The sequence below is a fragment of the Pteropus medius genome, unplaced genomic scaffold, assembly GCF_902729225.1.
Source record: "Pteropus medius unplaced genomic scaffold, Ma_sr-lr_union100, whole genome shotgun sequence".
NCBI classification, from domain to species: domain Eukaryota; kingdom Metazoa; phylum Chordata; class Mammalia; order Chiroptera; family Pteropodidae; genus Pteropus; species Pteropus medius.
This window is the reverse complement of record NW_024344378.1, coordinates 28,004,484-28,028,764: the sequence shown is the minus strand read 5'-3', so window position 1 is coordinate 28,028,764 and position 24,281 is coordinate 28,004,484. Positions and strand designations below refer to the sequence as shown.

Here is a 24,281-nt window from a genome sequence, read left to right as displayed (position 1 = left end):
TAAATTATTAACACTTGAACATTTGAGAGAAAAATCAACATAAAAGTGTTTTCTGTTCTTTAATCCTAAGATTAAATTAAAAGCTGTTTTGTGAAGTTAGGCCAACTGCTGGCCAAGGCTTGTTCATACCATCTTGCACCTTTTTACACTTGTCCTGCCACCATCTGTAGTCTCCAGAGTGCTTGACTCAATCTACCTGATCACGTATCAGCTAGGATGACTGATGGTCTTGACACTTTCTTACACTTTCTTACCTCTTTGACACAAGCTACATCATGTTAAGTAAAGTTGTTAGTGGACATATGAAGATTCAGAAATATGGCCTCACCTTGTAATTCATCTTTAAATCCTTCTCATGGGATTTATCTTAATCCAAATTCAAAAGAAGGAAAATAAGCTATATATACAATTGTGTGTTACAGTGCCATTTATATGCGAGAGAGAGAGAGACAGAGAGAAAGAGACAGAGAAACAGAGAGAGAAAGAGACAGACAGAGAGAGAGAGAGAGAGAGAGAGAGAGAGAGAGAGAGAGATTGAGAAAACAAGTAACCAATCCTTTACCAATAATAAAGGGGAATGGTTTATATTATTTATTCAAGAGGTTGTATAGTGTAGTTATGATTAGGAGGAAGGACTCCAGAGTCGCAGTCACACTACACAAGTTCAAATCCTGATCTTGCCAATTATTAGCTGTATAATAATTTTGGGCAAGTTACTTAACCTCTCTGGGACTCAGTTTTCTCATCTTTAAAATGGTAACAATAGTATCTACGCTATAGGGTTGGTTTTTTATAGGATTAAATGAGATAATATGTGAAAAGCAATCTGAATAGTGCCTGGAAATGTTGCCAAATTAGCACAGTAGTTATAATTATTATATTAATGAAACACATTTACTGGTACTTACTATGTCCCACAGGCTGAAGTGCTGGAAAGAACAAGCTGAATGAGACATAATTCCTACTCTGGTGAGAGAGATGAGTATGAAGCACACATGGGAAGTATAATATAGAATGGAGGTGTGTACAAGAGGGTCTAGAAATGTGGAAGTGCGAGCACCGCCATCCTTCTGAGGAGGATAGGAGCTGCTCCTTGGAGGAGACAATTTTACACCAAGCCTTAAAGGAAAAGTAGAAGTTTGCCAAGTAGATGAGAGAGGGAGAAGTGGGTGGAGGTGGTAGGTGAGTTACTCTGGACAGAGCAAACCCCATACATTATGCGGCATGCTTTTCAGGATACACAAGCAATATGGATTGGGGGTAGGGAGCAGAGGAATGAAGAGCCCCAACCTGAAGGGCTATGTGAGCCATCGGAGTGGGTTAGCCTTTAGTGTTGGGAGCTACTGAAGACATATGTTTCAGGCCTGGCTATTGTGTAGAGGATGGAATGACAGAAGATCAGCAAAAAAGCAAGGGCACCAGTTAGTAAACACCTGTGCAGTAATCTAGGCAAGAGAGTAGACTGTTCTGAACTAGAGTAATGGCAGGAGCAACCTGGGTATAGCTCAGGTTTCTGGCTTGGGTGTCTGAGTGGATAGGGGAATGCAGTCAATTAGATGGAACATCATATAGCCTTTAAAAGATCATTATGAAGACTATGTAGCAAGATGAAAAAATGTTCATGATGTAATAGTAATTGTTGGAAGCAACCTACTAATCATGTTTATGCCACTTGTGACTATGAACCAAGCAAATATATTCAAAGATGAGATGAAGAATGGACCAGAAATTATCAAAATAGTTTGATTTCCTAGGATATTAAGAATGTGGATGATTTTTTGTTTTGATTTATAAATGCCCTTGTAATTTTGAAGGAAAAGAATAGTATACAAAAATTATAATAAAAAGCTGTGTTTGCAATTTTGCCTTTGTTTTAGATTTCTTTTAATTCTTTTTAACTTTTCTTTTGGTAATAGCTTAATGGACATATAATTCATGTACCGTACAATTTGCCCGTTTAAAGGGTATAATTCAATGGTTTTTAGTATATTCACTGAGTTGTGCAACCATCACCAAAATCAATTTCAGAACATTTTCATCACCCCAAAAAGAAACCCCATGCTCGTTAGCAGTCATTCCCCATTTCCACTTAAACCCCAGCCCTAGGCAAACAGTAATCTACTTTCTGTTTTCTATAGATTTGCCTGTTCTAGACATTTTATATAAATGAATCATACAATATGTGTTCTTTTGTGACTGCTTCTTTTACTTAACATATTTTCAAGTTTCATCCACACTGTAGCATGTGTCAGTACTCACTTTCTTTTCATGGCTGAATAATATTCCATTGCCTGGATATACCAATTTACTTATCCATTCATCATTGATGGACATTTGGTTTGTTTCTGCTTTGAGGTATTATGAAGAATACTGCTATGAACATTTGTGTACGAGCTTTTGTGTTGCTGTATGTTTTCATTTCTCTTGAGCATACATTAACTTTTAAAGTATAAAAATGCAAAGGGGCATAAGAAATATCGGGGAGGCAATGGATAAATTATATTGTAATTATGGTAGTGGTTACATATATCTATATATTGGTCAAAATTCATTGAATTGTACAGCTTACATTGATGAAATTAATTCTATTTAGGTTATAGCTCAGTAAAGCTGACCCCAAAAAATAAAAGATAGAATTGTAGGGGAAAAAAAATAAAAATAAAGAATTGTAGGGAGACAGATTTAGAGGCATATTAAATATGTATAATGTTTTAACACTATATAATGCTTTTCTGTATACCAATATTTTCACATACATTGTCTCATTAAAACAAACAAACAAAAACTATGGTCATTCTAATAAGCCAGTGAGCTAAGTAGGAAGGTATGGTTGTGTCCATTTTAGATATGAGGAAAATAGACCTTCAGAGGTTAGTTAACTGGTTTGCCCAATATCATAGAGCTGTTAAGTAGCAAAGGCAGAATTTCTTCCACCTTTCTTCTCTGCAGTTTTCAAATGCTTAATCAAAGTTGCTTACAAAAATTGAAGGGAAAAAAAAAAGCTAGACCTGCATAGATTTGATATTTCAACACAAAAATAAAGAAGTTCCCCACATGCTGGTTCTTTCATGACCTAGAATAAAAATGAAAAAAGTGATAACTTAAAATCACGATAACTAGAACAGAACCTCTGAAAAGCAAAAAATTTTTTAAATACCCCACTTTTGATCACAACGCTCTTTTAAGTTCCTCTAACTCCTGAGCTTTGACTTTATTGAAAATAGGATGTCCTTGAGCTCTTACTGTTTCTACCAGTTTCTGTGGATCCTACATTTACGTGTGTTCGGATCCTTTGCCTGCTGTCCCCCTGCCACGTGCAGTAAGGCCTTCTGCCCTCTGCCTTTCTAAGGTTTCAGAGTCAGGTGTCGTCCAGCTGGCTTTAGCCAATGGGAGGCATAGTAAGAGAATAGCAGGGTCTTCCTCGCTTTCCCTCACTACCTTGGGTGACATCTCCAAAGCTGCTTCTCTGTTTCTGGGGTCTCCAGCGCCTATGGGATATGTCTGCCTTGATTCCGTCTCCTGCGGGGTGACCTTAACTCCTGGGATCCAATTATACCACCTTCTCCCAGTGTCTTGCCGGCCTAGAGGTAGTGGTGCCTTTGTACACTGTCTCACTGTCCTCCGATTAGTTTCTCTGCCTCTTCCTCTTTCCTGAACCACTGTCTCTTTCTTCTGAATCCCCAGGGTGGTTTCTCTTTTCCTGATTGGACCTTGAATGATTAACAGCCTGTGATGTTGACTCAGGATTGGACCTAGGACCATACCTGAAAACAGTGTTAAGGCTTTAACTGCTTCACTTCAAATCCTTTTCTGGCCCACCTCTCAGGTACATTTAGACATGACATTCATTATTCCATTATGGTGGGTCAGAAATCCCACTGTATTTGTGTCAGAAAAGCAACCTTTAGAAAATTAAAATTTTATTTATCAAATCGGCTGGTGTTTGGTCATCTAATAGCTGAAATAATGTATTTAACAGGTCTGGAATCTGAATAAACATTTAGCTGCCCATTCGTCATATAACATTTAGCATGATAAATTAGTATACTGGAGATTTTATTAGTCAGCACAATTAACACTGTAATAAATAATTCTGAAATCTGAGTGGCTTAATACAGTAAACGTTTATTTGTAGCTCACAAAGAATTCAGTGGGACTGGCTGCGGCTTCCTGCTCCATGCAGTCATTTACAAACCGACTGTTGCCCTAGATGTTGATGAAGGATGCAAGAGAGCATAGAGTGTTGTGGGGGATGTTTTAGGGAATAGACCTGGAAGCAACATACATCAACTTGGTCCACATCTTATTGGCCAGAACTCAATCACGTGTCCTCGCCTAACTGCAGGAGAGACTGAGAAATGTAGTTTAACTTAATGCCTAAGAGGAAAAAGAGAGGAGCTTGGAAAACAGATGGTCAGTCTCTGCCATATCTGGTCAATAAATTTCCATTTCACTCTTCTTCTCATATATAAAATAAACTCCTCCAATCACTCCCTTCCCCCCAGAACACTATCTAAAGCCACTGTAGCCAGCTAAAAGCTCTGGGTGATGCTCAGTCATCTCCATCTGGTTCGCATGTGGTTCTTTTGGGTCGAGTAATTTAAACACTAAAAAGAAGAGCCATCTGCCCCTTGCTCCTTCTTCATCCCAGATATAAAACAATGGTGAGCAGACGCAACTTCAGTGTTCCATTTGGAAAGAGAAGAAATAAAAGATACAAAGCCAACACTAGTCTAAAGCAGCAGGGCAGGCATTGTGACATTTCCCTGACCAGGGCACTTTGGGAAACGTCTTTGGTTGGACTCTGTTTCTCCTCTATGATAGGAATTATTCTGTTCATATTTCTCTTTGACCCCTGGTTCCGCTCTTCAGGAATTTTCTTCATTGTTTATTATCTTTCATGGCAATATCTGAAGTGGATGATTAGGAGGAGTAAGTTATCTCTGGGGCTATGCAGATTTTGAAGTTTGCTTCTTTCTCATGGAAAACTGGAAGTACAAGGCTGGTTGTTGTTTTAGGCCTTGACTGGTCTTTGTCCCAGACTTTTGTTTTCTTTGGAAATACCACTTCCTCAGAAATTTAACAAGCTTCTCATTGATTTCCTTTTAGACAGTTCCTATGCCACAAACTACACCCCAAATACTTTCCTAGACATAGTTATCAACTTCTTTATGTTTTTTCCCCTTATCCTTATGTCTTTTTCAACTTAATGGTAGCCACCTTGATGCTGTCAGGATTAAGTGAGAGGGCCATAACTTTAATGTCATCTTTGCCATGTGGTGTTAATCTGGCAGGCTTTTGCTACTCATAGTTTTCTCAGTCCTCCTACTATTTGGGGTCTGGATGACTTCAAGACCTCAAATTTATGTAATTTTCCTATTTTATTTCTTCCTGCCAACTGACGAAACTTGCCAGTCAATAGTGGCCAATATACAGCAACAGTTTGGTTCTTTCCAACTGTTTCTCTTGGAGCTGACAGATCAGTAAGCATATGGCTTGCCTCTTAAGTTATTATAAGCAAGAATTTTTGCCAAACATTTCGCCATTTCACAGCATGGACTGCCACATTTCTGCCTCTGGAATTGATTTCCTTTCTTCCCACAACTGGCATGCTAAGCCAGTGACACTTATTTTATATTTTTGTTTTAGGAGTGCCTGACTTCAGGGTCCCATTTGGGATTTTCATCACAGTATTAGTGCTACTTGCGTAAAATAAACTTCCAAATCTTAGCGGCTTAGCATAAAAAAAACATAGTAATACTAACATAATAAAATTTATTTCTCACTCTACAGTCCTACGAAATGGGCAGGGGTTGAGAGAAAACCGCTTCATGCAGTCAAGTAGAGGCTAAGCTAACAGAGACTCCATCATCTTCAATGCATGACTACCAAGTTTTCTCTGAGCATGGATATGCAGCTAGCAGCTGGGAGAGGAGAGACTGCATGGACGATCACATAGTATGTTTTAGAAGCCATGTCTGTGAGGGGCATATACCTTCAATAGTTTCAGAAAAAGTCTTGGGATCAGCTCTGCTTGGTCCTGTTGGGTCATCATTGCCTTCCGTTAACTGACCCATGTAGCCAGGAGAATTCAGGCTTTTCTTACCAGAGCTGTGTCACCTGCTTAATCCTAGAGCTAGAGGCCAGGATCAATTCCATCTAAAGTTACATTGAGAGATACAAGATGTGGTTTCCCCAAAGAAACCACCAGAAAAGGAGAAAAGAGATATTGGAGAGTCAAACCAACAGATGTTTATTATGTAAGCCTAAAAATTTGACTGACTTCTCTAGGACATATGCTTAGCAACTCCCAAGCACAGTCTCATGGACACAGTAACTATCAAATAAAGCAGAAGAGGGTGAAAATGCAAGTGACAGGAGAGAAATAGGGAAGGGCGATGATAGCAATCCAACTGAGGAAAACATGGGGTTCCCAGAAAACCTTATTACTTTATTTTACACTTCTTTCCTTTTGTTATTCATTAAATCTCCCCCCACCTCCAGATCTGCCAAAAGACAGGGAAATCTTGGGCATTACTTTTATCATGAATCAGATGTCAAAAGAGCCAAGTAGGTTACATAAATGAGTTGAGTGGGAGCCAGAATGAATACAGGAAGTACGTGCTCCTTCCAAAGTGGACAGTAGCTATTCAAGTGCGACTAATTATCTTAAAGTCGGAATGCAGACCGGGGATTGGCAGATCTAATTTTTCAAGAGATGTCAGAAGTGAAATCTTACGATGTTTGAATTTTCATGTGATAGTCTCTGAGACTGCCTCCAATGATCCTCTCCCCATTGTTTTTGCATCCTGTGTACTCACCTAACAAGGTGTATCATTGTATCAGGGTTGGTCTGAGTGACCAAGAAAAGGTAGCAAAATTATGATATGTGACCTACTTTCAAGGTTAGGTCATCAAAGATATAAAAGACTGTTTTGCTTTCTCTGGGATTAGGTACTCAGGGAAATCAGCCACTCAAATGAGGACGCTGAAGTAGCCTGTGAAGAGGCCCCCATAGGAGTAACTCGGATCTCCCAGCAATAGCCTAAGTATCACCTTGCCAACCATGTGAGCGAACCAGTCTCCAATCAGACCTTTGATTGATGCAGCCCCAGCCAACATCACATCTGAAAATTCATGGAAGACCCTGAGCCAACTAAGACACTGAGATTATAGATGTTTGTTGCTGTTTTAAGTCACCAAGTTGAAAGGTATTTTGTTGTATAGCAACAGGTAACTAATAATGGTCATAGAAAATTTAAAAATTAAAAAAAAAACCCATTGTACAAGTAAACAGATTTCTTTGAGTTGAATTTAGACTGCTAGTTTATAGTATCTACAGAGAGGAAGAAGAAACAGTAGTCCGTTTTCTAATTCTTGCTTGCTTTGAATTGAATTTTTCAAGCACAATGAATCCAAGAGGAAAACTGATTTTATAACATGGTTTTTTTTTCCAGATAGTTAGATTTGTGTTCAAATATGATTCCACCACTTTTTGGTTATAAGACCTTGGAAAATTTACTTAACCTCTTTGGCTACAATTTCCTCATTTGTAAAAGGGGAATAACAATAGAATTACTTCTGAGGGAAATTGAGAAATACTTGAACTGAGAATAAGAAAAGATTAGTAGGTGTTCTATCTAGTTTATTCATTCAGATTATCTCTGCATTTCATTGTCTTTGAGCTATTTTATAGTTCTATAAGTTGTAGAAAACAGTGTAACGCAATTATTCTTGTGCACAGAAATATAAATTATGTCTAGTGATTACTTTTCTGTGACTATAGAGCAGTAAGTTCATTTTAGCATTTCTGATGGGTAGTCTGCTCTTTGGATAGTCATTTGAACTGGTTGTAACAGCTTACTTACTTCATCACTAATACGTTAAATAAAATCAGAGACACATGTTAATTTTATATTTGTATGTGAATCATGATTCAACTTCAAAATTATCCTTGAACAGACTTCAGAGTGTTGTTATGATGAGTAGATTAGTTAGTGCAGGTAAAGCCCTTAGCTTAGTGCCAGGCATATAGTACTTATTAACATTAGTTCATTTTATAATGATAAAGAAAGGGTAAGGAAAAAACAATGATGCAAAGTCACCAATTTAGGTGAGACATTCTAAAGTATTTCTAAAAAGGAGTAGAGAGAACAATTTTGTAAATCAAAACAGCAGTCAAAACTCTAACACAATAATTACATAACTACAAGATCTCGGAAAAATCATCTAATGTCACTCACCCCAATGAGAATGGTAATATTGCAATTGTTGTGAAGGCTTGCAAAAGTAACATACATGCAATGGGGGTACTGTGAATGAACTAGAAAGGTCGGTGATCTGCAGACAGATTTAGAAAGTACATGTCTGAGTGTTCCATCAAATTCTGGGCCTCCTGTTCAGGAAACTGAAATGCCTTAAATGGGCCAGGTATAAGAAACAGCCAGCTATCCACCTATTTTTGTTTTAGAGATAAAATATTTGATAGAGATAAATATTTTTTATTATAAGATGGACAATAGAAAAAAACCCGATAATAGTTGAAAATAGATACTCTGGCCTGGTGTCAGAAGCAGTATGGAATGGAATGGTAAACTGGAGGGTTAGCTCCAGTTAATTGTTGCCACCCAGGAATTCAGAGTCAGAGTTATATAAGAGTGAGAAATCTCCTATTAATTATTATTAATATATTTATTCAGGCAATTTATTAAATATTCATGCCAGCCAATCGAAATATATCTACCATCTTTTTGTGACCTCTGATTAGGCCATAATGTTTTAGATATGCTCTTTGGCAACTACTTGTTGGTGACTTTCATCATGGGTTGCTTATCACTGAAGTTTTTTTTTTTTTTTAACTACCATGAGTAGAGGATAAAGTGCCAGGGAACTGCCTGGTCATTTTTGCTGATTAAGCTGGAGTCGTTAGTAGTCAACACGTAAATAATAATTCTGGCTCTGCCGTCAAAGATGTCAGGCACATTGTTCATGCCCTTCACACTTAGCTTTGTCCATCACAATGTGTAAATGTGGGGACAAAGTGTTCTACATTTGTTCATCCTTTTGGGAATCTTTGTAGTATAGCAGAAAATAGATGACTTTGGAGTCATACAAACATAGATTTGAATCCCAGCTGCACTGCTTGAGAGCTAACTGACGATGAATAATCTGCTTAATGTCTCTGAGTTTCAGTTTCCTCACTTATAAAAGGAAGTTAACAGCAGTACATGGAACTAGGATCCTTTTATCTTTCTGCTCTGTAATCTTTAGTGTACGGTTGTTAGCCCTTCGGTTACAAGATGGCTGCTACACCTATGCACATTGCTTTTGAGTTCTATGAAGGAAGAAGGGAGGAGAGCAAAAGTTAAAAGGCACATATCAGGTGAGTACATCTCTTTTATAAAAATTCAATAGCTTTCCCAGATGTGACAACTAGTAGACCTTGGGCCTTATTAGCCACCCTCGGTTAAGAGGAAACTTGTGAAATAAAGATTGTTTATTTCGGCTGGGCACATTTCCATTGCCAGAGTTTTACTAATACAAATAGAAGATTGGCTACTAGGTAAAAAACAAAACAAAACAACCCAGCAGTATCTACCGAAGTACTCAATAATCCTAAATATTATGTTTATATTAACTTTTATGTCACCTAGTCTCTCTTCTGTCATCATATCCCAAACACTGCATGTGTGTGTGTGTGTGTGTGTGTGTGTGTGTGTGTTCACACTGGTTTCTTGACCATTTAACTGGTACATCAGAAGTATGCTCTTCCCAGGTAAATTTCATAAAAGGCTAAAAATTTTTTAAAAGAAAGGACTTTTTTATATAAGTAACTATGCCAAGAAAGTACTTTTGGGTTTTCTTTTTGTTAAAACTTGCTATAATAACAATAACCATTTTCATTACAATACTAGCTAAGATTTACTGAACATTTAATGTGTGCCAGACAGTGCTTTATGTTTATTATATTCATCATAAAATCTCTGTAAGGTAGACTACATAATCCCTGCTTTACTAAAAGTCACTATTACGGGAACTGATGCTCAGAGAAGTCAATTTGCTTAAGATTATATAGTAAATACATAAAGGAGCTAATACGTGAATTTGGATCTGTCTGCAAAACTGCTCTTAGTCACCAGATTATACTGAGATTGCAAGATGTTTCTCACCTACTTCTGGAGAGTTGTCCCAATTTAATTCTAAAGCTCAAATCTTAAAAAATAAAATAAAATAAAATAAAGCTTAAATCTTGGCCTCACCATTTAGTCAATACCACAGTAATAATTGTTGTAATTAAGAATCATCATAGGATGGTAAAATTACTGGGACTAAGTTTGATGAGAGACAGGATATATGCATATTTTCAAAGTATCTCCATACATGATCATTATTAATTATAAAGAGAATAGGAATAACTTTACAGTGGAGAAACTAGTCACAGCAACCAAGTAACTGAAGTTATTATCACTAGTAATGATGTGACATATCAACATCACGTAAATCCTGAAATGATGTGCTAAGAAGGGCACAGCATCATTTCCGTATATTCTTGCCAAAAATGCATAACCAGAATTTAAATCATGAGACCATCAGACACACCTAACTTGAAGGACAGTCTACAAAATCAGTGGCCAGTATTCTCCAAGTGTCAATGCCATAAAGGAAAAGAAAAACTGAAGAACTATCTTAGATTGAAGAAGACAAAGAAAACACGAGAACTAAATGCAATGTGATCCTGGATTGGATACAGGACCATAAAAAAAATTAGTGACAGTTAGTGAAATTTGAGTAAAACCTGTATCTTAGTTAACAGTATAGTATCAAAGTCAATTTCCTGATTTTCATAATTGTACTATCATGTAAGTTGTGAATATTTGGGAAGCTGGGTGAAGGATATATGAGAACTGGTTTTTGGGCTTTGGTGATAAGTTGGTTTCTTTATCTTTTTTGCAAGTCTGAAATTATTTTAAAATAAAAAGTTTAAAAAAGCCCTTATCTCCACAATTTATTTGTTAAAGTTGTTTACTTATCAAAATTATGTCTGAACAAAAAGTAAATGGACTGTAAGTATGTCTCCAGCAGCTCTCTCATCTGTTCTGCATTCTGTGTTCTGTCTCTCTATAATAGGCTGCAAAGTTCCTTTGTCCAGATGGTGCCAGGCTCAATGGTTCTACATCTAAGAGAGAACTATTTATACCCTAGATAGCATATACTGTATATTCATTATGACAATTTTCTGGCAAATGAAAGAATAATGTTTTGTGCTAACAAAATCAATGTATTATGACAGTTTACCATCGTATGGAAGTAAAGTAGCTCGGGAAGGACATTTTTTTTTCTAATTTACATAAAAGTACAGAATTGGCTACCAGTAGTGCTGTACTCTGTCCCCTCCAAAGCTACCACCAAAGTACAACCTCTCCTCCTGTAGATTAGATGTAGTCACAGGCCTCTCCTGGCAGGAGAGATCGCTCCTTTCCTCATCCAACCTTCAGCCAACAGAATAGATGTCCCCGGGGTTGGTTGGGAGAAGACGACATTGACTAGTCAATGTGTAAAGAGGAAATGCAGCAAGAGCAGGTGTTAGACCTCAGAGTTGTAAGATAAATAAGTGATTCTCAAAAATTTCCCCTAGGTTTCCTGAACAGCAGAGGAGAGTTATATCAGATAAGATACTTTGGACTGAAAGTAACAGAGAACCCAGCTCAAACTAGTTTAAACAATGAATAAGTTTATTAACAGCTAGTCCAGAGTTAAGGTCTCCAGGCCCAGTACCATGAGGGTGTCGCTCTATTCCTTTGGTATTCTCTTGCTTTGGTCTTCTTTTGTGTATCAGTTTTGTCTCCAGATTAGGCCCCCACTGTTAATAAATGGTTTCCAGGAGCATATGGGGACACACATCCCTTTGTTCACGTTCTGCAGGAGAAAAAGAAAACCTTTCACTCAATCGTACTACGGAAACCTTTCCCTTCAGTCTGATTGGGTAAGCTTGGGTCACATGCCATCCCTCCGCCAATAATACTCCACAAGGGAAAGCTGTCTCCTGAATGACTGAAGTCTGAGTTCCTGCACCATTCAGTGGCAAGGTAGTGAGATTACCATGAGTGGTTTAAAGTAAGCAAGATACGCTTCCAAAGCAGGGGATGAGGTTAAATTCCTTTGAGCCATGGGCCTTCTGATAGAAGAGTAAACAGCTGAACAAAATCAGAGCTTTGTCAGGGAAAGGAATGGAAATAGTGGAAGCTGGGGAATCGAATTCCTGCCCTTGTGAATCTAAGGTGTTGGTTCAACATGATCCTCTACAGGCAGTGTATTTCTTTGCCCTTTCTTCTTTTTTTAAAAATAGGTTATACTGCTATAAAAAATAGTATGGCGGTTCCTCAAAAAACTAAAAATAGAACCATCATATGATCCAGCAATCCCACTGCTGGGTATATATCTAAAGAAATTGAAAACAGGGTCTCAAAGAGATATTTGCCCACTCATGTGCATAGCAGCACTATTCATAATAACGAACTAAATGCTCAACAAAAGATGAATGGATAAACAAAATTTCATATATATATATATATACACATATATACATATATATACATACACATACATATATATGTGAAGGAATATTATTCAGCCTTAAAAAGGAAGGAAAGCCTGTCATAGGCTACAACATGGATAAACCTTGGGGACATTATGCTAAGTGAAATAAACCAGTCACAAGGAGACAAATACTGTATGATTTTATTTATATGAGGTATCTAAAGCAATCACAGTCATAGAAAAAGTAGAATGGTGGTTGCCAGGGGCTAAGGAAAAGGGGAAAAGAGGAGTTGTTTAATGAGTATAGAGTGTCAGATTTGTAATATAAAAAGTTGTGGAGATGTTTCATAACAATGTAAATATACTGAACTACTGAACTGGACACTTAAAAATGATTAAGAAGTAACTTTTATGTTACATAATTTTTAATATCAAAATTTTTTTAAGTTTTGAGAAAAATTAGTTATAAAAGTCCCTGCATAAATCCATTTTTAAACATACAATGTTTCCGATAAAAAAGAAATACAGAAAACTTACTTTAAATAATGCAAAAAGAAAGAAATATAAGAAAAATTATGCCAACATGTTCAACAATAAAGGGCACTTTTATTGTTTCATTATATAAAATTTAAGCAAAGTATACATATACTTAAAATGGAGCAGATACACAGTCCTAGAAATTCTTCAACAGAAGCAAAGCAAGGTTTGGTTTGGTTTGTTTTTCTATGTATTCATACGGACACTGCCTTCTTACGTATCTATCCAGAAGATGCAAAATTAAGTATTATAAAAGACCATCACATAGTTCTGCTAATATGTCAACAAAATCATTTCCTCTTCAGCCACATTTCATTTAATTTTTAGAAACCTTTTCCTGCTTTATATTAAAGTTCATTTCTAGTTCTATTTCTTAATACGTTTGGGTTGGGTTTATTTTAGAATGAATCTCCTCTTCCAATTTTGTGAAAAATTGATTACTCTAAGAAGATATTTATCTTGTGGCACCTAGAAACCCCTGGTAGTTGGCCACATATGCCAATGTCAGTTTGAGAGGCAAGGTATAGAATCCAGGAGAATGGATTTGCTAGAAGACAGTTCTTCAATGTCCATTAAGAGAGAACTAGTTGAGTGAATTGTAATGCGGCCATGTGACAGACTATCAGACAGCCATTAGAAGGGCTTATGAACAGCCAGCTTTTTAAATGAGGAAAATGCTTATTTTGTAATAAGAACTAAAAAGAGAATGCAAAGTTGACCCTGACTATAAAAGAAACAGGCAAAAGAAACAATAGTGGAAATTTGAAACATATGTCTATGAAAACATCTCAAAAGAAACAGATGAAAATGTTAACAGTAGTATTCTTTGGGCGGTATATCTTCAGGAGAGTTTTTCTTTGTACTTCAATTTTCTTGAACGTTTTCTTTTCATAATTTATGGCATCTAAAATGTTTAAAAATGAGCTGGGATCATCACAAAGATGGTGGGTCCAAGGGTCTCACTTATGAAATCCTATTGAGGCTGTTCAGAGGACTCACACTACTGCCCCCATCCTTGCCTTTTTATTTTTAATGTGTTTTTGACAGTTGCAGTCAATATAAAAATACTACTGTAAACATAAAAATAAAGATAGATCCAAAATTAAAAGATGGATCCATTTTCTCAGTGATTTAACTCCTTAGCTATTTAAAATTTAATTCCTGAGTAATAACAAAAAATTCCTACTAGCATCGCAAGTAAATTAATTTAGTACAAAATGAAATTCTTGGTTGTTTGAAACAAGATTACAAGTCTTCCACCTAGAAATATGAAATTATTGTTCAAAGGAATATAATTCAAAAATCTCCTGAAAGCACATTTGTGTGTAAAAAGTCATTTCATTTTACGTCTTCCTTACATAATGCATGTATTACAATTTGAGTAGTTGCCAGGGTTTGTTTCATTTAAGTGCTCATTAATAGTGTTGTCATTCTGCTTCTGGCAAGCACAGTTTTACATAAACATAAACCATGCTGAAATTCCTAGATTGAAATAATTTGGATTCTGTCCTTGGGACATAATGTATTTACGTAGTATAAGACGTTGGAATGTCCCTCTGTAGGTGATACAGTTCTGGATTTAGATTGCAGACTCTGTTAAAACTAAAGGCCCTGGATCTCATCCACTTGTGATCACCATCAGGGAGGTCACAGGGCAGCTCTCAGCTGGGACCTGCAGCTGCTGCTCTCTGCAACAAGTGGAGGTTGATCTTCACATGCGTGCTCTATTTAAGGGGTGTAAATAGCTCTTACTATAGTGAGGTTGTAGATCAACCAGTTATTTAATTTTTTTGCAGCAGGAAAAATTGAGAATCAATTTTTCATATTCTCCATATCCTGTGCTCACTCTGAGGAGAAGATTCTTGGTATTTTCTTGTCTCGGGGATTTCTGCACAAGGAAAGCAGACATTTCCATGGAATAACTTTTATTTTATAAAAGTTCAAACTCTCCTAGATTCTGCTAGGTGATCCTAGAAGGAGAGGAGAAAGGGAAACTCTTTGAGGGCAACAAGAAAGAAGAGATAAATACCTCCTTGTCACTAAAAAAGGAGTGTCTGAGGGACAGAGGTTTCCTGAGATCTGAGTACTCTCAGCGCAGTGGCCAGAGAAAAGTGCTCAGAGAGGATGGCTGTGTGGTGAGGTGTACCTTGGGATATTGAATCCCAGGGACTGGGACCCCAACCTCTCAAAGATCCTTGACATCGCAGGTCACACAGAAGCTATGGAGTGGCCCAATCCAGAGTAAACTTTTCCAGTACAGAAAATGGGCATCTAGCAGATACTCGTGCAGACGTTATCTTAGCAAATCATCAATGTAATTTTTAGTGGTTTCATGATCAGCTTTTTCATCATAGATTTTAAGATACTTTTTAAATTTCTGCAGCCAGACTTCTGAACATTCACACTCATCTTCAATGTTCAGTTCTTCATGGTATATTCTAGCTTATTTCATGACCAACAAACCAGTCAGTGGCATATCTTTACTTCTTTCCTGTTGAATTCAATCAATGCACAGTCAAGATCTTCATTTTTCGCCTAATGCATTTAAAATTTTTTTCATTGGTTATCACTGTTACTGTAAAATTTCAACTACCTGTCTTTCTGCTTCTTCAAGTCATATATGGTGGTGGTTTCCATACCATATTCCTCAGTAAGATGTCTCAAAGACACACCATCATCAAGCTTCTGCAATAACTTCACTTTCTGAACTATTGATAAAGATAGATGCTTCCTTTTCTTCTCACTGTCACCCATAGGCATGTCTTTAACCCTTCTGGGCATTTTCACAGTGCAATTAATCCCCAAATCACAAAATGTCAGCAAATAGCAAAAGGTGCATGACCGATGGATATGAGTGCGGAGATGTAACCTAGGTTTCACATTTGTCCACAGCAGATTTTGCTGCCAAGTAGTCCTAGTGCCAAACTTACAAAAACATTTCCAGGTTTCAGAGGTTTTTTTTTGTCTTTTTGTTTTTATTATATTTTTGAATTGTGCAAGAGATTGTGAACCTAAATTAAAAATATTATTTTAATGATGAAAAGACTGAGACTTAATTTAGTAACTTGTCCAGGGTTATGCAGCTCCCGCTTGTCTTTTCTGCTTCTATTCAGTCTCCTAAAATTTACTTTACTAGACAAAGAACTTTGGGTTGGGGGGAGCATTGTCTGACAAGATGATTTGAGTTGGAATATTTTGAGCAAAGGACCTGATACTCTTAGCTGTTTCACTGACACAGTAATTGAGTCCTGTGCTGGATAATAGGAAGGTGCTTTGGCAAGACGAGGCTGGAGATGCTAAATTTATAGTCATTGAATATAGATGTTTCTTTTTGTACCAAATTATCTGTTTGGTACTTATCTGCCTAGTTATATTGCCCCACAATGAGCAATCAGAAAAAAATGAAAGAAAACAATTTATTTCAAACATGTCCCAAACACTCCCACAAATTTCCCCTAAATATCCACTCATTTGAAAGGTTTTTTGTTTCGTTTTGTTTTTTCAACTGTTCCACAAATTATACATTCCAGCTGTGGCTTAGAATTATTGTTAATCAAGTTCAGAATTAAAATATATTTTAGGCATCCTACTAAAATACTTCCTTCAACTTAGAAAGAATTCATCAGAATTTTGAATGACTTTTAAGCTTCTGTGGTTTGGGCCCTATTTTATGTGCTATTTTATGAGTTCTTTTTGGAGAGCCAGCTTTTCTTTCTCATTCTCATCATCCTTCATATTTGTTTAGATCTTCATCAAACGTCTCATATGAATTATTGTAAAAGACTTAAGCCTGTTGATTCAGTCCCAAGTCTCTCTCTCTTTTCCCATTAGGTACAAGAGCAGTTCTTTGGGTTGAAGGACTTACAAAAATGAGTAAAGCATAGTTCCTGTGATTCCGAAAGTATTTAAAATCTAGCAAATAAATATAAGCAATGTATAAAAATCTAATGAGGATTAGGAGAGGAAGAGATTATATTTCTTAGGTGGGGCTGGATCATTTTCACATTGTTTCTCTACATCGGACTCACCTGTTAGATTGTAACAATAATCACCATTTATTGGGTATTTTCTATACCTAAGAGAAGCTGGAATTTAAGAAGCATCAGACTCAGAAAGGCCAGTTGACCTTGCCCAGTGTCACAAACTTGTGAAGTGACAGAGCCTGGAATCCACCCATCTATTTGACTGTGTGGCCCTGCTTATTCCTTCCCAACCTTACTTCAACATACTCTTTCTTGTGCCTTGAGCAAACATTCCATATTCCTACCTCTCCCTTCATTATAGTCCATTCTACTACCTCATAAAAGAAAGGCAAACCTTCAACTTATCTGGAATCTTCTTTGTATATTGTCCCAAGGAATAAAAATATCCTGATTGACCAACAAAGGAACAATTCAAATAGTTGGTTTTAGGGAAGCCTCTTGAATCAAAGCACATAAAAACCCACTTAGTGCTCGTCTTTCTTATACATATTTCTATTAAGGACGAAGTGTTGATTTAGAACCAGAGTATTTTGGCCAGTGTTGGGATATTCTGCATTAAATTAGAATGGGTGGTGCGGGTGACCCTGCCTCTCCCCCTATTGGACTATCAAAGTATGCAAATGCTCTTGCAAGAGCATTCTATGATAGCAAAGACAGGTTAAAAAACCTTTTTTTTTTTTTTTTAAAAAAGCAATTCTTTCAGTTATTTAAAAAACACTCATTGTAGCACTTGTCATTAGCTGGAAAGAAAAGCACCTCCAATAGCCTAAACAGTAGTGGTAGCAATGTGAATTCTTTTTTAATGTAAGTGCAATAATTTTTAGGAATACCAACTTTTTAAAGAGATATTGGTTAATATCCACGGTTAAAAGTTTTGTAAGATTTCTCTCAGATTAGTTGTATATCATCCAACAGATAGTTAAAACCTGTTATATCAAGTCAGCTCATGTAATATTTATTCCAGTTACAGTCGATTCCTGCTTTACTTCTGAATTATTCAGTTTTACTATCTCCCAATAAGAAAACATGAATTTCCTAGCTGCGAGGCCAATTAGCTATTAGCTATGTGGCAGAGACTGGCTGTATGCTTATCAATGGGGTTTCCTCTTCCAGAGTGTGTAAGAAAACCACATTTCCTATCTTCCCTTGCAGTTAGATTAAGGCCACATGCCTGGGTTCCTACCAAAGGAATATGAACAGAAATATTAAACCCCTCTCCACCACTATTTGAGCTCTTTCGTTCCCTTCTACTAGGTCCATGGAAGTCAGTACGGCAGATAAATGAGAGGAACCGAGCCACTGTTCTGAAGGCAGCTGCCCAGTACAGTCACTCTACTTACACTGGAGCTATGAAACAGTGTGGAGTCATTTTTTACAGCAGCCAGTTTTAATTATCTTGATTACTATAAATAGTATATACCTTTATCTTTTATTAAACATGTAAAAAGTTTGGTTATGATATCTAATGCAATTAATGACTTTGTTTCTGAATTTTAAGCATGCTTTTAATTATATTTCAAAATTTAATATCAGAGTGCAAATCATGCATTAGGAAATGTGTACATTTCTTAAAGAATATCACAACTACTCTCATAGGTGTTGCTTCATACATAACTTTTACTTTTAGCTGGATACTACACTGCATTACTACAAAGTAAGTAATGAAAAATGTACCGCGTTGTTTTAATTAACTAATGTAAAATTAATTGCATTAGAACTATATAATTTTAAGCTTGACTGCTTTTAGAAATATTTTATACAGCACAGATTATACAACTTATTTCTCAGTGTTTCTGATACTATTCCTTAAAATAAACATTACCATATTAACTTGAACTAAAAAATAAAATCCAACTTTTTCTGACAGAAAATAAGCCTCATTTGACTGATTAGTTTGACACTAAAGACTGGCTTTGGCAATCGTATTTTATGGCAACATTTTCCCATACATTCAATTAACAAGAACTTTAAGATTTTGACATAAATATTTTTAAAACATCCAATAAAAGTTTTATTAAAAATATTGTATTAGCTCAGATATTGAAATTAATATTTCTAATTTTTACTGAGTATATTGGTTTAAATACAGTGCCTCTGGGTGAAAGAGTAAGAGGTATAATTAATAGTGACTTAACAATCCTTGATAAAGACATTTTGGGTGTAGTTTCAGGGACCAAGACTCTAGTATCTGTGTAATGAAATCTTTTATAAGTTAAACGGTTTCTAACTTAGTGCTTTCAACAAAATTAAAGAAGACCTAATTAAATTATTAGCTGATAAATCTTTACAAATAATTTTGAATAATAAATCACTGTTATTTTTGGCATCTAATTTGACAAAAGTTCAAAGAACTGGGAGACTCTGTTTTAATTAAATTCTTTCTATTCCTATATTATTTTTCTGTATAAGGTAACTTATGCTTACATCTATAACAATCAAAACCAGCAATTGAGTAGTAGTAGTACTCTGTTTCATTTTAGACATGAATTAATATTCTTCCATAAGTACCTGAATTAATGAAAAATAAATCCTCATTCATCTCAATAAGAGGTACATTTCTGAAAATGTAGATATTTAGTAATTATCAACTATATTTATTTTGTTTTAATTGTTATATTGTTCAAACTACTTGTATAATAATTATCATGATAACTACAGGAGTGTTTTTTAAGTCTTTGAGCACAAACACTTCTGCGTTAGGGTAAAAAACTTATATTAAGGTAAAATTTGGGGGAAATGGAATGAAAAGGAATTCAGGAGGTAAAAAGAAGTATTTTTTTATTGCTAAAGAACTTGTTCATGTATTTTAAAAAACTGTGTACTATGAGATCATAGTATACTAATTAGTTTTTCCTGTGTATTTATTTTTTTAGAAATTGGTCATATTCTGTATATTCATATTCTGGCTCTGCCACTCACTAATGATGAGCATTGGGCAGGTCATTTATTTTTCAGGGCCTTCTCTTTTTTCTTCATATAAAATGAGAAAGTTTAACCAGATTGTTTATAGGCCCCCTTTTGTCCCTTATCTTCTATACTTCTGTGACTTAAGACCCAGACATATTTCTTTAGATGACTGAAAACAAAAAGTATCAAAAAATGCATTTCTTTTCTTTTTCCGTCTTTATTTTCCTTTTTCCTTCCTGCCTCTCATCCTTCTTTTCTCCAAATATTACTCACGCCCTGTTGGTACATAGAAAATATTTTATTTTTTGAGGGATTTACTGAAATCGGTCTTGTTATTAATTAATTAATTACAGTAATTCAATGGTTTCCCTTAACCAAAAATAATCAAAGTATTCATGACATCTTGATTTTCCCCAGTAATTGAAATCTGAAAAGCATGCAATAAAGATGATATTTTCTAAAATAAAAGGATCATACTGGCATGATTCTACTTCTTTCTGAGAAAGCTAGAACCTTGAAATAGCTCATCAGAAATAAAACTCTTTGGAAAAGATATATTCACCAGAAAGTCTATAATTGGTGCTGAAGAATATGTATGTAAGGTTTATTAGCACTGCCTTGTGCTATTTTCAAAACAATGCAAGACATGATCTATAAAAATTGTCATTTTAGTAATGAAATGTTCTGGTTTTTCGTATTTGCTATGTTATGAGCAGTGAGAAAAGATCTTGAAATGTTAGTGCTGTGCTTTTCTTTCCTGCGCCACAATTCCATGTAGCAAGTGACTTGAGAAGTGAAGGGAGCAATTTCAGGTAGGGTGGGCGAAGATAGCCTCTTTGGGGAGGGTATGTTTAGGATGAACGTTGAATAATGAAAAGGACCTTGTTATGTAAGACATTTGGAAAGAACAGAAGCTCTCAGGCAAGTACCGGTTTAGCATGTTTTATAAAGATAGACAGTGATGCAATCTCTGCAGGCTCAGGAGTGGGGAGCCTCCTTCACTAAGGAGGTGATGGGGTCTTATAGCCTGATACACAGTAAGTGCTTAAAAGGAATGCTTCCTCTCTCTGACACATCAAAAAAAAGTTTACTACAAATTTAAAGAGAAGTTGTTATAAAAAGCTCAGTCATCCACACCTCCAGTTCTGGTTCCCAGGAAAACCACTCTTACAATTTGTTTTTAGTTCTTTTGGCAGTTACTATTCATATCTTTGAATAACATACTTCTAATGTTATTTCTTCATGCATCAATTACAGATATTACCTATTTACTTCCTACAATGACAGATCAGCATTTAGCTCAAGAGAGTTATGGCGATTTTTCTTCCTCTGCTGATTACCTTTTACCTATAAATAATAACCTTCTATGTTCTATTCCTTCATCTCTTGACTCCCACTTTGTAAGACTTAGATATTATAGACACAATCTTTCCTCTGCTTTTTCTTCCATGTCTCTGCTGGGCACAACCTCCTAGGCATTACAGAACAGAAGTTCAACTCTTTCGAGCATGTCATAGGCCTTTTATGATCTAGGGCCTACATTTTTCATCTGCCATTATCTGCTTTAGCTATACTAACAGCTAACAGTCATACTGCAGAATGTACCTACAGTTTTGGGAAACTTTTATGTGCTCTTTGTTTTCTCATTGCCTCATATGTTTTCATCACCTAGAATGGCCTCTCTCTGCAATTCACTGGCAAATCCCATTCATTCATTTTAGCCTATGTGCCACTTTAAAAAATCTTTCCTGGCAGATGCCATTTACTAAATCAACGAATATTTATTGAGTGGCTATTACATGCAAGGCACTGTTCTAGGTGTCAAGGTTATAGTGGTCCAAGACAGACATTCATGAGCTTGCATTCTAGTCACTTAATAAGCAGACTTAATAAAAATAACCACCATCATGAAAAGTACTGAGACTCAAAGAAGATAAAAGTCTTTCCTGAGGTCATTTCCTATAAGTGGTTGAGCTTTTCTCAAACTTAAATCTGACTTCGGAGTTGCTACTCTTAAATTATACTCACTTACTCTGCTCTTATCACTCCTTGTACAGTTCTATCGTAGCATTTGTCATATTGTTTGGAAATTGTGCACAGGGTCCTCATATAAACCACAAAAAAATAAAATAAAAAAATTGACTATTTTTTCAATTTTCTCAGGACAGTATAGTACCATTCTAGATGCACAGGAGAGAAATTAATACATTCCATGCAAGGGGTACCTTAAGGAATTAGGGATTAATTCTCTCTGGGAATCCCAGATTGAGAAACGATGCTTTGGACTAAAGGCTTCTTAAGGGTGGAGACATCTGCCACATTGTAGGTGCTTGATAAATACTTGTTAAACCTGTTATTCAAACTTTTGTAATCAATAAGTACTCAGTTTTTGGACTGAGAAACCAACTTCATTAGTCCTGCCTTTGGAGGTGGCTTTGCAGCAGGAGCTAAGTACTCAGTCTTATTTTAATAGAATTCCAGGGGTGTTGGGTCCACACTTTGAGAGGCAGTAAACTGCAGTGGTTAATTGCACAGACTCTGCAGCCAGACTACTCAGATTCCAATTCCAATTCTACTGTTTACTTTTTATACAAATTTAAGATGTTATTATTTAATATATGTCTGATACTTTTAGAAGTATTTTACAAATATTACCTGATTTAAACTTTTAACACTTTTATGTAGTAGATACTACTACTCCTGAATATCTCCATGCCTCAGTTTCCTCCTTTGTTAAATAGCGATGATGACAAGATATTCCATAGGGTTACTGCTAGGATTAAATATATTTTAAAAAATATTTCCTCCTTTCTTCCTTTTTTACATTTACTTTCTTTGTTCATTTTTACTCCTGGCCCTGCATCCTCTTCTATACTGCAAACTGGTTCACCTCCAATGATTATTTTGTGGGTAAAGACGATCTGAATGAGATAGTGGGAAGGTAGTGAGGGAAAGGGTAAGTCATGGTAGATATAACTACAGAATAAGGAAAAGAAGACAGTAAGCTCATCAAACTAGGTATTCCAAAAATGCTACTAACCAAGTGAAGTGGTTGAAAATAAGGCCACAAGTAAGAAGTTTGGTCTTGAAGTCAATCAGCTGAGTTTAAATCTCAGCCGCATGATGAATACCCATACGCCTTTGAGCAAATTACTAAACCATATGAACTCAGTTTCCTCCGAATCTAGAAAATGGGGAACAGTACCTACTTCAGAGGGCTGCTCTCAAAATCAGTTAGAGAATCCATTTTATAAACTTAGCACCATGACTGGCACAAGTAAATGCTCAATTAATGTTAGCGGGTTTTTTGTTTTTTTTTTTAAATCTCACAGTATAGGGTGAGATGGCCTTAGTAAATGCTTGTCATATGAATGTAATAGCACCACACCCAAAAGAAGAGGATCGTTTTAAAAGAAGCAGAGAAAGATGTCCTGGCACTTAATTTTGAACACTGCAAAGACCTTGCCTTTGTGTGGAATTTAGATTGTCACAGTACTGTGCCTCGCAGCAGTAGCTGCTTTATATTTTCAGAAAGAAAAGAAAAGAAGAAAGAAAATGCTTATAAAAATCTATTCTGGGAAAAATTTATTTCGTCCATTATGGTCCCTGTGGAAGACAGTAGGGTCATGCAGTGAGGGAAGTGACCCTCGGAGTGCAGGCGGCACTTGTTCTAAGCGACTCTCCAGATGCTGGTCCACTGGGACAGGGCCGAGCAATGACTAGCCCCGTTATTCCTCGATCCGTCTTTAGGCGAGTCGCGGGGCTAAGTGTGGTGGCAACGGCCTCACCTTGGGGCTTCTGACAAGTCTTTACTGTCTCCGGGATCGTATCCGAGATCTGGGTCTCCGCCAACAGAGGGTGGTACACATCGCGGCCGCGAGGGGGCGCCGTACCCGGCACCAGGCGCCCAGAGGCGCGAGAAGCTCTTCACCTTCGCACGCCAGACGCCCACTAGCACCTCTGCTCTCTTGTCACCCAGCGTTCCAAGATCCGCCCTCAGATTTGAAAGCTGCTTTCGCCAGCGGGTGAGAAACCTACAGCGCGAGCCTGCTGCGCTTCCCAGCGTCGTTCCGGAAACTCCGCCCACTCCCAGCGTTCCGTGCGGAGCCCTGGCCGCCATTGTTTGAATTTGAAAACTACAAGTTGGTGGTGCTGTTCACAGGTCGGGCAGGCCAGGCAACGTTTGCAGGTGAGGAGGTGGTCCGGGTGGTGGTGCGAAAGAGGGAGTGGCTGACTGCGCGCATACCAGGCCCGAGACGGGGAAACGGTTGTGGCAGTGAGCACTTTCCCAGGGGGGTTCGTGATGACCCAGAGGGT

The 24,281-nt window shown here is 36.8% G+C and overlaps 1 protein-coding gene and 1 long non-coding RNA gene across 4 annotated transcripts in view; one reads left to right on the top strand and one right to left on the bottom strand.

The window, feature by feature from the left end:
• Positions 1 to 11,711: 11,711 nt before the first annotated feature.
• Positions 11,712 to 24,018, bottom strand: LOC120609333 (uncharacterized). Its single transcript, XR_005654747.1, has 2 exons — positions 23,753 to 24,018; positions 11,712 to 11,916 (listed from the first exon to the last, which is right to left on the bottom strand). It is a non-coding gene; the product is annotated as an uncharacterized LOC120609333 (long non-coding RNA).
• The window catches only part of KIF20B (kinesin family member 20B), a 69,909-nt gene continuing 69,626 nt past the window's right edge, over positions 23,999 to 24,281 (top strand). For all 3 annotated transcript variants that reach the window (XR_005654746.1, XM_039871759.1, XM_039871758.1), the window contains exon 1: positions 23,999 to 24,153. The gene's annotated coding sequence lies outside the window, so the exon portion shown is untranslated. The remainder of the gene's footprint in view (positions 24,154 to 24,281) is intronic.